The 14,060-nt window shown below is 40.5% G+C and overlaps 1 protein-coding gene across 26 annotated transcripts in view; it reads right to left on the bottom strand.

Annotated features, from left to right (window-relative positions):
• Nucleotides 1-14,060, bottom strand: part of SIPA1L1 (signal induced proliferation associated 1 like 1) — a 521,644-nt gene that overhangs the window by 185,237 nt on the left and 322,347 nt on the right. For 21 of the 26 annotated variants that reach the window (XM_059890919.1, XM_059890912.1, XM_059890910.1 and 18 more), the window contains one exon: nt 13,397-13,458. The exons of 2 other annotated variants lie outside the window; for them this stretch is intronic. The gene's annotated coding sequence lies outside the window, so the exon portion shown is untranslated. 3 more of the 26 variants (XM_059890926.1, XM_010809576.4, XM_059890928.1) reach the window with 2 other exon arrangements.

Raw genomic sequence — 14,060 nt, 5'->3', positions numbered from 1 at the left:
TGTGTGGCTGAACCACACTGACTCCATTTTGCCAGCTGCCTCCTATGTCTGCAGTCCCACCTGCCCTCTTGTTTCTGGGTGATGTAGCTTTAGTCTTCCCAGTGAAGGCACCCAAGCCAGGCAGGTACCCTACTGCTCTATCTTTGCCTTTGATATGAAAACTGGAAGAATGCCTGCTGCTCACACAGAACCACCTTGGTTCCTAGAGGTGTGGACTTGCTTCTCTCTAGGTATGTAAGTTACCGACAAAATGAAGTCACTCAGTCGTGTCCGACCTTTGCGACCCCATGGACTGTAGCCTGCCAGGCTCCTCCATTCATGGGACTTTCCAGGCAAGAATACTGGAATGGGTTGCCATTTCCTTCTTCAGGGGATCTTCCCAACCCAGGGATTGAATCCAGGTCTCCCGCCCTGCAGGGAGACTCTTCACTATCTGAACCACCAGGGAAGCCCCCAGTAATTGATAAGAAACTTCCTAATTGCACTTTTTGGAGCTGCCTGTTTTGTTTTAGAGTTTCAAAGTTCCATCTCAGTTCAGAGAATATTAGTCAATATCTCCACCTTCCAACACACACACAAAAAGCTAACTATTAAACACTAGTAAGAATGTGACAACTGGAAGGCTCACAAATTATTACTCGCTCAAGCATAAAATGGCACAACCACTTTGGAAAAACATTCAGCAGCTTCTTATATTGTCAAACATCTAGTCTATGATCCAACAATTCTATTCCTAGGTATTTACCCAAGAGGTATGAAAATAAGATGTCTACAAGATGACTTTATAAAAATGTTTCTAGCAGCCTTATTCACAACAGCCAATAATAACTAGAAACAACCCAAATCTTAGGCCACTTAAGATCTATACATTTTACTGTATGTGTATTAATGCAGGTGTATTATAAATTGGCGTCCCTCAAACAACTCCCAAAACACTAGAAGAATTAAGGGATTTACACTGATGGACTAGTTCTTCCCCTTGCCCCACTTCTTGTTTTTCCTGCACTGGAAACAAGAAAGAGACAACGAGAGATCTGAGAGGGGGTGGGAACATTTGTGCTGGAGAAAGAGAGTTGAAGAATATTTACAGGCAAAGAACATGCATGAAGAGATGGGCAGGGGGAAGACGGGAATGCCAGGACTAGAGGATTCACATCTGGAGAAGGCGAGGGGTCCACAAGACAGACAGGGTGAAGAGTTCAACTGTGGGAAGGCATAGGAGCTCATTAAGCATGGAGGACAGAGCAAAGGAAGGCGTTGGGTGCTGGGAAGTAGGTTTATCCTCCAGCACAGTGGATCCATGGGCCTGCCACCTTCCTCTCCCTTAACCTTAAGGTTCCTAATTCAAGAAATGAACCTTAATTCCTTTGTGCTACCTTATGGAAAATGTACTGAATGGAGAGACCTGAGTTGACAACTGTTGTGATTGGTATCATACATGCCTCAAATAAAGAAAGAATATCTGGCAAAAGACTAGAATCTCTCTTGTGAATGATGTATGCCTTGTGTCAACATGGATTAGCTTTTCTAGAAAGAAGGATACGAGAGCCCATCTGTTTCCTGCTCTTCAAATGACTTATTTTGTTATTTTTAACAAATAACTATGCATTTGGGTCTTTATTTACTTATCCTTAAAATGTATGTCATAGACTAATAAACACTGGATTCCTTACATTAGTCAAACATTCTAAATACAGAACATGCTCTCTAGGTTAATTTACTCACCAGTAGGTGGAACTTTTAACAAATGGCCCAATGAAGGCGATAATTTATCTCATGTGGAGTATGAATTATTCTTGCTAGAGATGGAGATAAGAAATTATAGTCCATATAACACGAACAAGGTCTGGTTTCTGTGGAAGCGACAACTTGGACTTTCTATGCTCTGCTGATTTCAGTCCCCTTTTTTGAACACTACATGACTTTACCGTAATTTCAAACAACTTAAAATGCCTATGCAGGGACTTCCCTGGCAGCCCAGAGGTCAAGATTTCATCTTCCAAAGCTAGGGGGTTGTGTGTTCGATTCCTGGTCGGGGAGCTGAGATCCCACGTGCTTCATGGACAAAAACATAAAACAGAAGCAATACTGTAACAAATTCAAGAGAGAACTGAATCTTTTTAAATGCCTAAGTAACTGGCAAGTTTAAATATCTCTCCTTTGAAGGCAGAGAATGGTATTCTAAGAAGAGCTAAAATGTTTTCCTTGGACTTAATCAAGTGTTTCCACTGCTACTGTATCCTTCTTTTCCTTATTCAACAAAGACATCACTTCTAAGGTAACTGACACAACTTTTCTGGTCTGCCCTAGCTAACACTGTACTTTACAAAATCCAAAATTCTGAAAAGCAAATTTCAGAATTTTCATAAGTCCAGAAACTAGGACTTACAATACAGTCTTTCATGGAATTTAAGTTCTATTTACAGTGGAAAGGAAAGAACAGACAGGGTAAGCTAAGAAATGCCCTTCTAATCAAGCAGTCTCAGAATACGTACAATAATCAGCCCAACTCTTCCCCTCAACAGGGCAAGCTGCTGTCAGCGTGTGATTAGTGTTTTGAAACAATTCCAAAAGGCCTGTTGAGGTAAACTATTGACCAGCTTCAAGGAATGTCAAATCCCCACGACACGGTCTTTTCAGAATTCCCCATCAGTGTCAGCAGTGGTTTACCGTGAAATGCAGGAAAGCATTTCTGATGAGAAGCTGCTGCCAATGAAGAAGCAGCTTTTAGGCCAGCTTCAACATGCGAGCTGGCATTGCCCCACAAATAAGACACCCGCTCAGATGGTATCTGCGGCAGAAGAAGCATCTCACCACAACACTTCCACCTTCCAGCTACGATGGGAGGCAGAGGAAGAAAATGCCGCGCCGTCCCGCCCCCCCAATCTTTATTCTCCTTTTAAGTTCTCTCTCTGTGGTCCAAGTCACACCCCTCTCCACAAGAACATCAATGTGCATAAATTGAAAAGCTCAAGGGCAAGGAGTTAAATCACACACACGCTGTATTCTGTATGAAAGCTCAACAAAATCTACAAGTCCATCTGTCAGAGAAACCGTCCTCTTGCTGAGTAAGAAGTGAGACGGGCACCCAGAAATTGTGACTCCTAGAACCAGTTATTTTTCATGGGGCCAGGAACTTCAGGGTCATTGCCAAGAGAAACTTTTTCTGTATATAAAGGGCAGGGACTCCTTTCTTTGTAAATATTATGAAATACTAACCACTTGCTTGAATGTAATATTTGTTATGCTACATTTGTTCAATGTGTGGAGCTTTTTCTTCTGCAAAAGGTCTAAGAAGGAAAAAGTCGGCCTAATCAAGAAATAGCTGTTCCCTGGAAACAGCAATGTCAGACGCAACCAGATCTCAGATGGAGGTCATGAAACGAACAGAGAGTATTTATAGTTGGCCACTCAAGCAGAGAATAATGGTAACAACAGTATCCTCTTTATGACATTTTGTAGCTTACTAGAGAGCATTTTTGTGTCCATTATCTCATTTGGGAAAACAGGCCAAGTCCTCTCAGAACTGTAAGGAAGCATCCTGGCACCAAAGAACACGTGGCCCTGTGCACTTGGAGGGAGAAATGCACAAAACTGAAATAAGTGCATCTTCTTCTGCGCTAAACAACAGTCACTAAGAAACCATCTGAAACTAACCTGCAGATCATATGTGAAAGCAACATCCCATGACTGCAGTTAGTGGTGGGCTACATGCAATAAACACAACCAAAAAAGGAGGAGTCTGGAAAGGACAGTAACTACCTAACAAGAAACTAGACTTTTTTTTTTTTTTTTTTTAAGAAATATACGCTTATTTTTAACAGTTTTCCACCCAAAATAGATATTACAGTTTGGTGTTATTATTTTTTTGTTATTTATTTTTAACTGGAGGATAACTGCTTTACAACAGTGTTAGTTTTTGCCATATATCAACATAAAGAAACTAGACTTTTTATTCTTTTATGTTTTATTGTTCTTCAAGCATCGAAACGTGTTAAGAAGGAGCCTACTGTGCCCTTTCTGTATCCAGAAATGCCAAAAACAGACACAAACCAAAATGCATCATGGCTCTGGTTCTGTTTTGTAACATTTGGAAGAAAGTGGACTTGACAATGAAATTTAGAGACCTAGTAATGAAGCCAAAAAGATCTGAAGTGGCAAACCAGAGGAAGCAGGAGAGAAACACTGAAGCCCAGATCCCACTCTGCCAGATGTAAGGGATGAAAGGATGGACGCCCACGCGGTCACTCCCAACTGTGGTTTCATAGACCACCTGGGCACTCCAAGAATCTCAAAGAATGCAACAAAATGTCAGGACACAATTTTAATCCGACCAATTTACGGAAGACCAATGTTCCACAAAAACTCAAGTAGGAATGGTTGGAAACCACCTCTCTGGAAACGAGGCAACAGGGGAGCCTTTTACTTTGAAAACTGAAGACAAAATAACATCTCACACTTCTCTAGGAAAAAAGGGATCTACTACATAATATTAGGGAAGAAGATTCAACTAAAAAAAAAGGGGGTGGTATTCAACTTCCTCACAGAATCCATGAAGGAGGAATTCACCAGTAGGAAATTAGAATGGCGGTTTTAAGAAGAGAATGAGCCTATTTTTTTCTTGCAGTTAACAAGTCAGCAAGTCAGTCAGACTTTCTGTTAACTGACCATCTACTAAGAAAAAACAAAGACCTAGCTCAGAAGATGGAAGTGACCTGGTATGATCTGGGTCAACAAAGACGCAGATAAAGAAATAATGCTGCTAAGTCGCTTCAGTCGTGTCCGACTTCTGTGCGACCCCATAGACGGCAGCCCACCAGGCTCCCCGTCCCTGGGATTCTCCAGGCAAGAACACTGGAGTGGGTTGCCATTTCCTTCTCCAATGCACGGAAGTGAAAAAATAAAGTGAAGTCACTCAGTCGTGTCCAACTCCTAGCAACCCTATGGACTGCAGCCTACCAGGCCCCTCCGTCCATGGGATTTTCCAGGCAAGAGTACTGGAGTGGGGTGCCAGTACCAATTCCTGTGATGGGTTAAGTTTTAAGACGACAAATTTCTCACCTGAATTCTTTTCTAATTTACTTCCCACATAAGGCTGACCTTTCATTCTCTACCTGAACTTGACTTCATTCCCATCTTTCACTTAGAACAAAGTCAAAATCTCTTCTTATGGTCCACCTCATATCTTTCATATCAAAAAAAGAGGAAGGAAATGTGGAAGGAGAAGTAAAAAGATAACCCATTTTGAAGGAATGAAAATGAGGATTGGGAAACCAATAATAAATGACTTAATCCAAATCCTTTTCAAAAAGAGATTACATTGAAATCTTATGTGAAATAAACAAATACCTATCAAGCTATCTTTGTGAAGGAGGAGTAAATTTAACAGAATCAGGAACCCACTCATAGAGAGATTGTGTTATAACTTGTTAAGAGTCAAAGTGCAAATTAAAAATAAGGAGGGTTATTTATAGCTTTAGCATTGGACTTGAAAATAAACAAATTTGAAATACATCTAATGAGCGTTATGCAAGAAAATCAAATGACATATACAACCCTAAGACTGTGAATAAAAAGACAACAGTTCAGAACATTAAAAACAATCATGCAAAATCGAAATGTCATATGAAGCTACCCATAAGTAAAACTGGTAGAAAAGATACGATTACTATTTATTAATAAAAATATTTTGAAAACAAATTAAAATTTGCTTTCTTCAACCATTTAAACGCAAAGATCTTAATCTGATGTCAAACTAAAAACACACCTATAACATCAGGGAATCAAAGTTTGAGTGTTTTACAACAATACAAAGTTATAAAATAATTTAAAATGAAGCTATTTGACTAATACAATTCAAATCAGCCTCTCAGTGCAAGTGACTGCCATTGCAAAAGTAAAATGCCACAAGCTGTTGCTGTATAACTAAAAAATCTGCAAAGACAGTGCTGTGTTCTTACCAACATTGACAGCTGCTGACACAATTCTTTTAAAAATCCTCCTTTTCTTCCAGGGGTGGAGCTTCCCAAAGAATTCCAGGCTAAAATCTAAAGGGACACAGGACCAAAACCAACTGACACCACAAAACGCAAACTTCCTCTAAAACAACTTTTACACCCTGTACTTGGAAGAGAGGACAAAGGACAAAGCTCTCATCATTTGCTCTGTTTACACCACTAAGGCTTCAGGACAAGAAACTCTGGGGCTCATTACTGGCCAACTGGTTGAAGTGCATCACTGCTCAGAGAGAATGCTTCTGTTAAGGACAGGCACTTAAAAGAAGCCCTCTGGAAGCTAAGAGGGCTGTGGCATACATACCAAGTTATTTTGAGCCTCAGAGAAAGAGGCCAGCAAACAAATCCTCAGAAATGATCAAAACATCACAAAGGGCAAATACTTTCAGATCCAGGGCGATGTCTGTTGTTTCCTTGTGGTGTGGTGATTTGAAAACCAGACAACACCCGGGCTTACTGTAAACCAAAGCATGAAGTGGGATACTGGAGATGTGAGTCAGCGCAGGGTTCTGCAATGCTGCATTGTTTACCTTACAGGATGGGGGAGGAAGCAAAGAGAAGGGGTACATGGAACAGAATGTGGCAGAGGAGAGATACAGCGTATTAAAAACAAGTCCAGGAGGGACCCTGAACTCAATTACCCTTGGAGAATTACCATATGCAGCCTAGTCTCTTGCCTTTCCTATCAGGGAACAGACATTTCCTTTAAAAACACAGTGTTCTCCTACTGTTCCATATAATAAGCTTACTTTCAAGGCTCCTTCACTTAAACAAATCAAACAAAAACAAGTCACAGGCCTACATAGAGAAATACACCCGACACCAAAACTCTCTCCCTAAAAGCATTAAAAACAAAAGTTAACCAGGATAGGCCAGAGCCCAGCTTGTCTTTAAAGAGACTCCCTCTTTATTCTACAATGAAATGTCAACAACTTGTTCATATAAATACTTGCAGTGTAGGTGATATTATGTTTAACACATACTATTACAGGTATTTAAGAATTTCTGGGTGCCACCATCCACGTCAGTCCTTCATTAACCACTGGTATGGGTCACCCCCTCCCCCCCCCGTAATGGTGTGCCCTGGGTTCTATGAGAGCACGTTATTAGTGCATGCTGATCACAACTACTTCTCGACAGCAACATTACAGATGGTCATTTTCATTTTATGTTCAGATATACTTCCTGCATTTTTGTAGGTACATATTATTTTTGGAAAAGTTATTTTTTTAATTTGCTGGAGTTGCTGCTGTTGCATTGCTCAGTTATGTCTGACTTTGGGCGATCCCATGAACTGTAGCACACCAGGCTCTCCTGTCCTTCACTATCCCCCAGTGGTGGTAGTTTAGTCACTAAGTCCTGTCCGACTCTTGCAACCCCATGGACGGTAGCCTGCCACACTCCTCTGTCCATTGGATTCTCCAGGCAAGAATACTGGAGTGCGTTGCCATTTCCTTCTCCAGGGGATCCTCCCAACCCAGGAATCAAACCCAGGTCTCCTACATTGTAAGCAGACTCTTTACTGACTAAGCTATTAGTGAAGATTTTGCTCCAATTCACGTCTATTGAATTGGTGATGCTATCTAACCATCTCATCCTCTGCCCAGATTTTCTCGATGCTTCAAACAAAAGCTCAGACGGTAAAGAATCCGTCTGCAATGCAGTAGACCCCAGTTTGGTTACTAGGTCAGGAAAATACGCTGAAGAAGGGATAGGCTACCCACTCCAGTATTCTTGGGCTTCCCTTGTGGCTCAGCTGGTAAAGAATCCGTCTGCAACACGGGAGACCTGGGTTTGATCCCTTTGGGAAGGTCCCCTGGAGAAGGGAAAGGCCACCCACTCCAGTATTCTGGACTGGAGAATTCCATGGACTGTATAGTCCATGGGGTCGCACAAAGTCAGATATGGCTGAGCAACTTTCACTTTCAAACAAATACAACGAAATGAACATGACTCCAAAATGATTAGCAGAATATCATGAAAGAACAGAATTTTAGCTACGATGAATGCTGGGCCTTGGCTTGAATTTTTATAACCAACAAGCTCTATACACTTGCAGAGTGGATGGATATCCATTGATGTCTCTATCTTTAAAATGAAGCCACTATGCAGTAATAAAATAGGATTACCAAGTGGGAGGGAGGCTCAAGAGGAAGGCGATATATATCTTCATACATTGTTTAGCAGAGTTTGCAGAATACACAGAGGGCATCTAACCCTACAGATCAGACTAATTCTGTTTAACTAATTTGAAAAGAGAGAGAGAAAAAAAAAAAGACGGTGCAAAGTTTTTGCCAGGGATTAGTATTCATTATAAGATTGAGATTTCATTTCCAAAAAGTTAGAAGGCATCTGCTACTGTGGGGACAAGATATCATCAAGCATAAAACTCCAGATATGTCCCCATTCATTAAGAACTCTTGAATTCTTGACCTGGCCTGTCATGCACCTGTTGACGAGAGATACTGAATGCCACAGAAGAAATAACTCACACAGTGTAACCTAGAAGCCATAAGGTCATGCTGAAGTCCCACTGGAGGTAAACCTTTCACACGCCTCTATTTAGGTGTTAGCTCATGACCCAGTTACTTCCACACTGTGCAAACTAAAGGCCATAAGGTTGGGTGTTTGTATTTGGTACTGAAGCGTGGTCTCTTGGCTCCTAATTCTAAAGAGAGATTAAGTGAAAGGTTAATTGGGTACTAAACAAGTCCTTATGACAAACAGGATTGCAGTTTTTAGTGAACAGGCATCCTTTATAAACACAGCCTAAACTGCTAATATGAAGGTCCTTTGTGATTTATATCATGGGAAAGAGCTGAGGGAACCATGTAATTAGGAATACTTTACCAACCAGTTTCTTAGAAACTCACTTTAAAATCTTCCAACTTAACTCAGCCGATCTGCTAACCATAATTTTGTAATTTGAACACCTGACTTTCCAAAATGACTATGACAGTATATAACAAACAGCGATGCCCTAGACCAACAAAGACAGCCCAACTCACGTGACCCCACAGACGCAGAACAGCACTAAGGCCTGCAAAACACAGTTAGGCAACGAGCCATGGCTTTCTTCTACTTCATGTCAAAAGACACATTCCTCTGAAAGGCCCGATCTCAGATATCTCAACATGAAAACAAAGATTTATCTACGTATTAAAAAGTCAACTCACATTACAAGTTGAAAATCTGGTCTTTTAGCTACTGACTGGCTAAATGTGCTTGTTTTTTCTCTTCAGGGCAGAAACAATCAGGTAATAAGTGCTGGACAAGATCCTTAACACACCATCAGAGAAAACCCATAGAGAGAGAAAAAACTAATTAAAAGGCTTACTTTCTATCTAAGAAAAGCCCTCATTGTATCTTTATTCCTAAATGACTTACATTTAAATATCCTCCACTGTAGAATTAATTTGATTATTTTAATGTTTTTCACTAAAATAAGCTGAAACAAAGTGAACTTATTCAGTGAAGACAAAAAAACGACTTTCACCCACTTCACTGCCAGGTAACTGACGCAGGTCTAAGTAAGTCTGCTGATTCATCCTTTTAAGAAAGAGAAGAAAAGGATTATCAAATTCCATCCTAAATATATATGAAAGATATTGATGAGAGGGTTCAAGTTAAAAGATGCAAAACAAACATAACATAAACTAAATACAAACATAACATAAACTAAACTATGTCAACCGTGCTGTGGGAGTTAAGCTGAGACCACTGGCAGCAAGACGGCCACTGGATCTCCCTTCCTGAAAGACCCTGGAAGGAGAACAAACTGGAGCTGGGAAACAGGCAACTGTTGCTATCTTCTTCCCAAAGGAAAGGCTACAAAGCCTGAAGGAATGTTCTAAAACAGACTCGCAAAATGAGAACTGCCTACAACTGTCAAATATTCTATTGCTTTTCACCCTAAGGATGAGATGTGCTTTCACAAATGTGTATACATACCCTTGAGAATACCTTCAAATTCAAAGAAGTCTCCCTTTCTAGTCCCCTCAATCACAATAAAGAGTAGAAAACATTTAGTAGCATTCTGGATAATTTGTGCCAATTTAGATGATTCACGTATGGCTTCCCCAGACTAAATGGTCTATGGTCAGAGCTTTTAAGTCAACAAGGGCGCGGAAAGCGAGACCTAATTACAGATCTGAGTCACTGTCTAGAAGTTCCCTCAGCCCAGTGGAGCATCCCCCACAAAGGCACCATTTCATTTTGAGGCATAAAAACAAGCCAATCTACATAAGAAATAAATACGAAGACATCCTTCTACAAGAAACAAAAACATCAGTTCACTGAACTGATGATGTCAGTAACAGGTTTTTTTCCCCTTAAGAAACAAGTTTTTTAAACAAAAAAAACGGATATAAAATGCATTGTGGGACTGTAGCTTAAATATCTTGCATTTCCTGTCTGTATCTGGCCTGCTATTCAAATGGCATTCCATTTGAAGGCTGGTCATCTCTCAATGGAAGAGATTTACTAGCTCTTTTCCTAGGGGCCTCACTGATTGTTTCCATTTGAAGGCTATAATTTTCTAGCATTGGCAACATTTTAATTCAGGATTCTAGGCCCACAAATAAGGAAACAAGCTAAAGACAGTTATATTTAAATAAAATTAAAATAAGGATCCATTTTTTAACAACAAAAAAATACACACACAAAGCACAAAAACATAAAATTGGATTTCTACAAAAGAGGTCTTTATTTCCCTTTCTGTAGTGAAAATACAATCTATATGAATTAAGGGGGAAAACCTTTTCAGTTTACTTTTTTGTTCAGGAAAAGAAAATGGAAATCCTCTTCTGATTGTCCTAAATCTTTCTCTGACATTTTATCAGTAACTATGCTACCAAGTTGAAAGGATTAATGACCTCTGAGGGGCAATGGCTATTCAGTCCTGTGGAAGCAATATCCCAAACAGGAACCAAGGGTGAAGAATGGGTTTTTTGAATGCAAAAGTTAAATGACTTGAGAAATGTTTCAGACAAGGATGCTATGAAATCATCTCCAAGACTCATGCATGCATGTGTGTTATTAAGTCGCTTCAGTCACGTCCAACTCTTTGCGACCCCATGGACTATAGCTCACCAGGCTCCTCTGTCCATGGGATTCTCCAGGCAAGAATACTGGAGTGGGTCACCATGCCCTCCTCCAGGGGATCTCTCTGACACAGTATGAACTCACCAGGCCTCTTGCGTCTCCTGCATTGGCAGGCAGATTCTTTACAACTTGAACTGCCTGGGAAGCCCACCAAGACTCATGCTGGGGCACAATGGGAATAATGTGATAACATGATTCAAAGCACCTTGCTTCATAAGCCGTTCTTAGGAGTGGACACCTCCTCTGTTAACTGCTGCCACCAGTACAAGGTGAAAACTGACAAGCTGACAAATTTAGAAAGCAGAGAAGTCAATTTTGTCAGGAAGATGGCTAATTGTCAGAGTGCAGAAGAACGCAAAAACTTACCAAAAGCATGCATTCTGACCACAGGATGAATGCAGGAATTTAAGTGAAAATGTAACCTACACACTCTGAAAAGCTCACTGATGACTCAGTAGGGCCTGCACTTGCCAACCCTTTAAAGGAGTGCAGGCACGGGTGTAGACAGAGAACTCAACAGCAGAACAAGCATGAGACTCCAGAAGATAAGCATGTTGATTAAACTCATCAGCCATTTAAAACCAAACACATTCTGGGGCATCCCCCAGGAGGTCCAGAGGTGAGGGCTCCGTGCTCCCACTGCAGGGGCATGGGTTCAAACCCTGGCCAGGAGATTAAGACCCCACATGCCACATGGTGGGGCCAAATAATTAAATAACAATTTTACACATTTCATTATGGGTCACCAAGATGCTTTGTAACAGATCTTTGCACAAGTGTCTAAGAATGCATTTATAGCTTCTTTCCGTGATCCTGAATTTCTTCTCAACTTCTTTGTGATTTTCAACAACAAAACACACAGTATTTACATATACCTGAAGTGAAAAAGCACACAAAAATCACCCTATCTATATGTAGTTAAAGCACAAACAAACGCAAGGGAAGAATAAAGATGTAAACCAGGAAAGGCGTTCTTCGGAGGTGGAGAAAGGGCACTGCTTTGAGAGAGGATGATCACACGGTTTTAACTGTTCCATGGCATTGGTAAACATTCAATTTCCCTAGAGTGTTGGGGGAGGATATATATAAGTATCTGTTATGCCAACCTTTAAAGAGTTCTTATATTTGAGATTCACAGTAATTTTTGAAGAACAAAAGCAAACAATTAGAAATCTGAATACAGACTACTCTAAGAAAACACTGGGGGCAGCACCACACTGTCAAACATACACCTGTACAAAGGGATGGTTTTCTGACCCGTAGTCCATGACCCTTTACAGTGCTCCCAGCCCAAACGGTTTGACTAAAAGCGAAAACCTCCAGGGAAAGAAAAGAGAAAATCTGAAAGCAGTGTATTTCATTCTCATGTCTTTGAATACAAAACCACTACCTGTGAACTGTTCAGAGTGAAGAGGGTGCCCGTCCACACCAGCATGCCCTGCCAGTCGAGTCTGACGGCATTATTTTGCCTCCCTTTGCAATTACTCCCACGTTTCCCAAGGAGAAACTAATGGACTACTAAAAATAAAATGGAGACGAAGTGAATCACTTAGGATGTTTTGGCTCCCAACTCAAACTGGCTTAAACAAGAAGGAAATGTTGCTGGCTCAAATGCTTGGACTCCTGGAGGAGAAACAGGCTTCAGGGCTGCTTTCTCTGTCTTCCACCCTTTGTGACTTCTTGCTCAGCCTGGAGCCACACCAGACCTCACACCAGCACATAACAACATCCAGAAGAAGACAGAAAGAGGCAGGCACTTCCGGTAGCTGTGTTTTAAGTATGAGAAGACTTCTGCCAGAAGCGCTTGCCAAACTTACTTTGGAGTCTCCTTGGCTAGAGCCAGATTACAGGACCATTGCTGAAGCCAGGCCTCTGCCCAGTTAATGCCACTGGGCATCAGCACTGGCTGATGCCTCCTCCCCAAGGAGTGACTCATGCACGGGCATAGCAGGGATGGGCTTGCTCCTAATCAGGGCCCACCCTGGAGCTGGTCAGTTCCTCAACCCCAAATATGGGTGGTAGATGGGATGCATAATATGGATTCAACTCTGATTGCTAGTATTAGCCAATCATTCTGTGTTTAGCAGATTAACTTACCATAATCATGATGCATTTGTATATTTGTTATATATAAAAGCTAGAAACATAAAAATCAGATGACCAAATGAAAAGGTAAAGTTTTTAAAAACATCTTTCAATACTCCCACTGCTCCAATGAGAAACTTAAAAGACAGAAAGTCAAAGCATGTGGGTCATAGGAAGTATGGTACAATACTTACTATATTCTTGTGCCATAGCTACAGAAATTTGGACAATAGCATCCACATTAACAATATATAACCTAAAAAAAAAAAGAAAAGAAAAAATAGTTAAGTACACAAGAAATTTCATTAAAAATAGTTGTATAACTTTGACAAAAGTCTTTTTTTTTTTTTTTTTTTTCTGGAAGAAGTAAACCAGCCTTTTAAAAGTAAATAGCTGAACTTAGAGATTAGAAAAAACATCTGTGGTATTAGAATTCCTCTAGGTATCTTCAAGTTAAAACTACCTGCATCTTTTGTAGATCTGAACACCAACAAACAAATGCATTTTAAACAAATTAACACTGCCCTGGACTGCTCCTTGTAACACTGAAACAAAAGCAACTATTAAACGAACCTCAAAAATCATGTTGTCTAACTCCTACAACACACATCCAATCTACTGAGTCCAATGTAACTTAAAGCTAGATAAACCAGCTTCAATTTCTAAATTTCTACACTCAGGGATCTAAGAAAGTGGTCTTGGGGTGGGGGAATGGTAAATGCACATATCCATTCAGATATCTGACACTGCATCGTAGGAAAATCTTTGAATATTCAGATACCTTGAAATGCTAAAGAAACACAGCCACAGAACTGGGACTTTAAGACCCTGGAATGTCTTTTAATATTGAAAAGTAAA

Source organism: Bos taurus, chromosome 10 (assembly GCF_002263795.3).
Source record: "Bos taurus isolate L1 Dominette 01449 registration number 42190680 breed Hereford chromosome 10, ARS-UCD2.0, whole genome shotgun sequence".
Taxonomy (NCBI): Eukaryota; Metazoa; Chordata; class Mammalia; order Artiodactyla; family Bovidae; genus Bos; species Bos taurus.
Note: the sequence above shows the minus strand (reverse complement) of the source record. Positions and strands in the feature narration are given on the sequence as shown.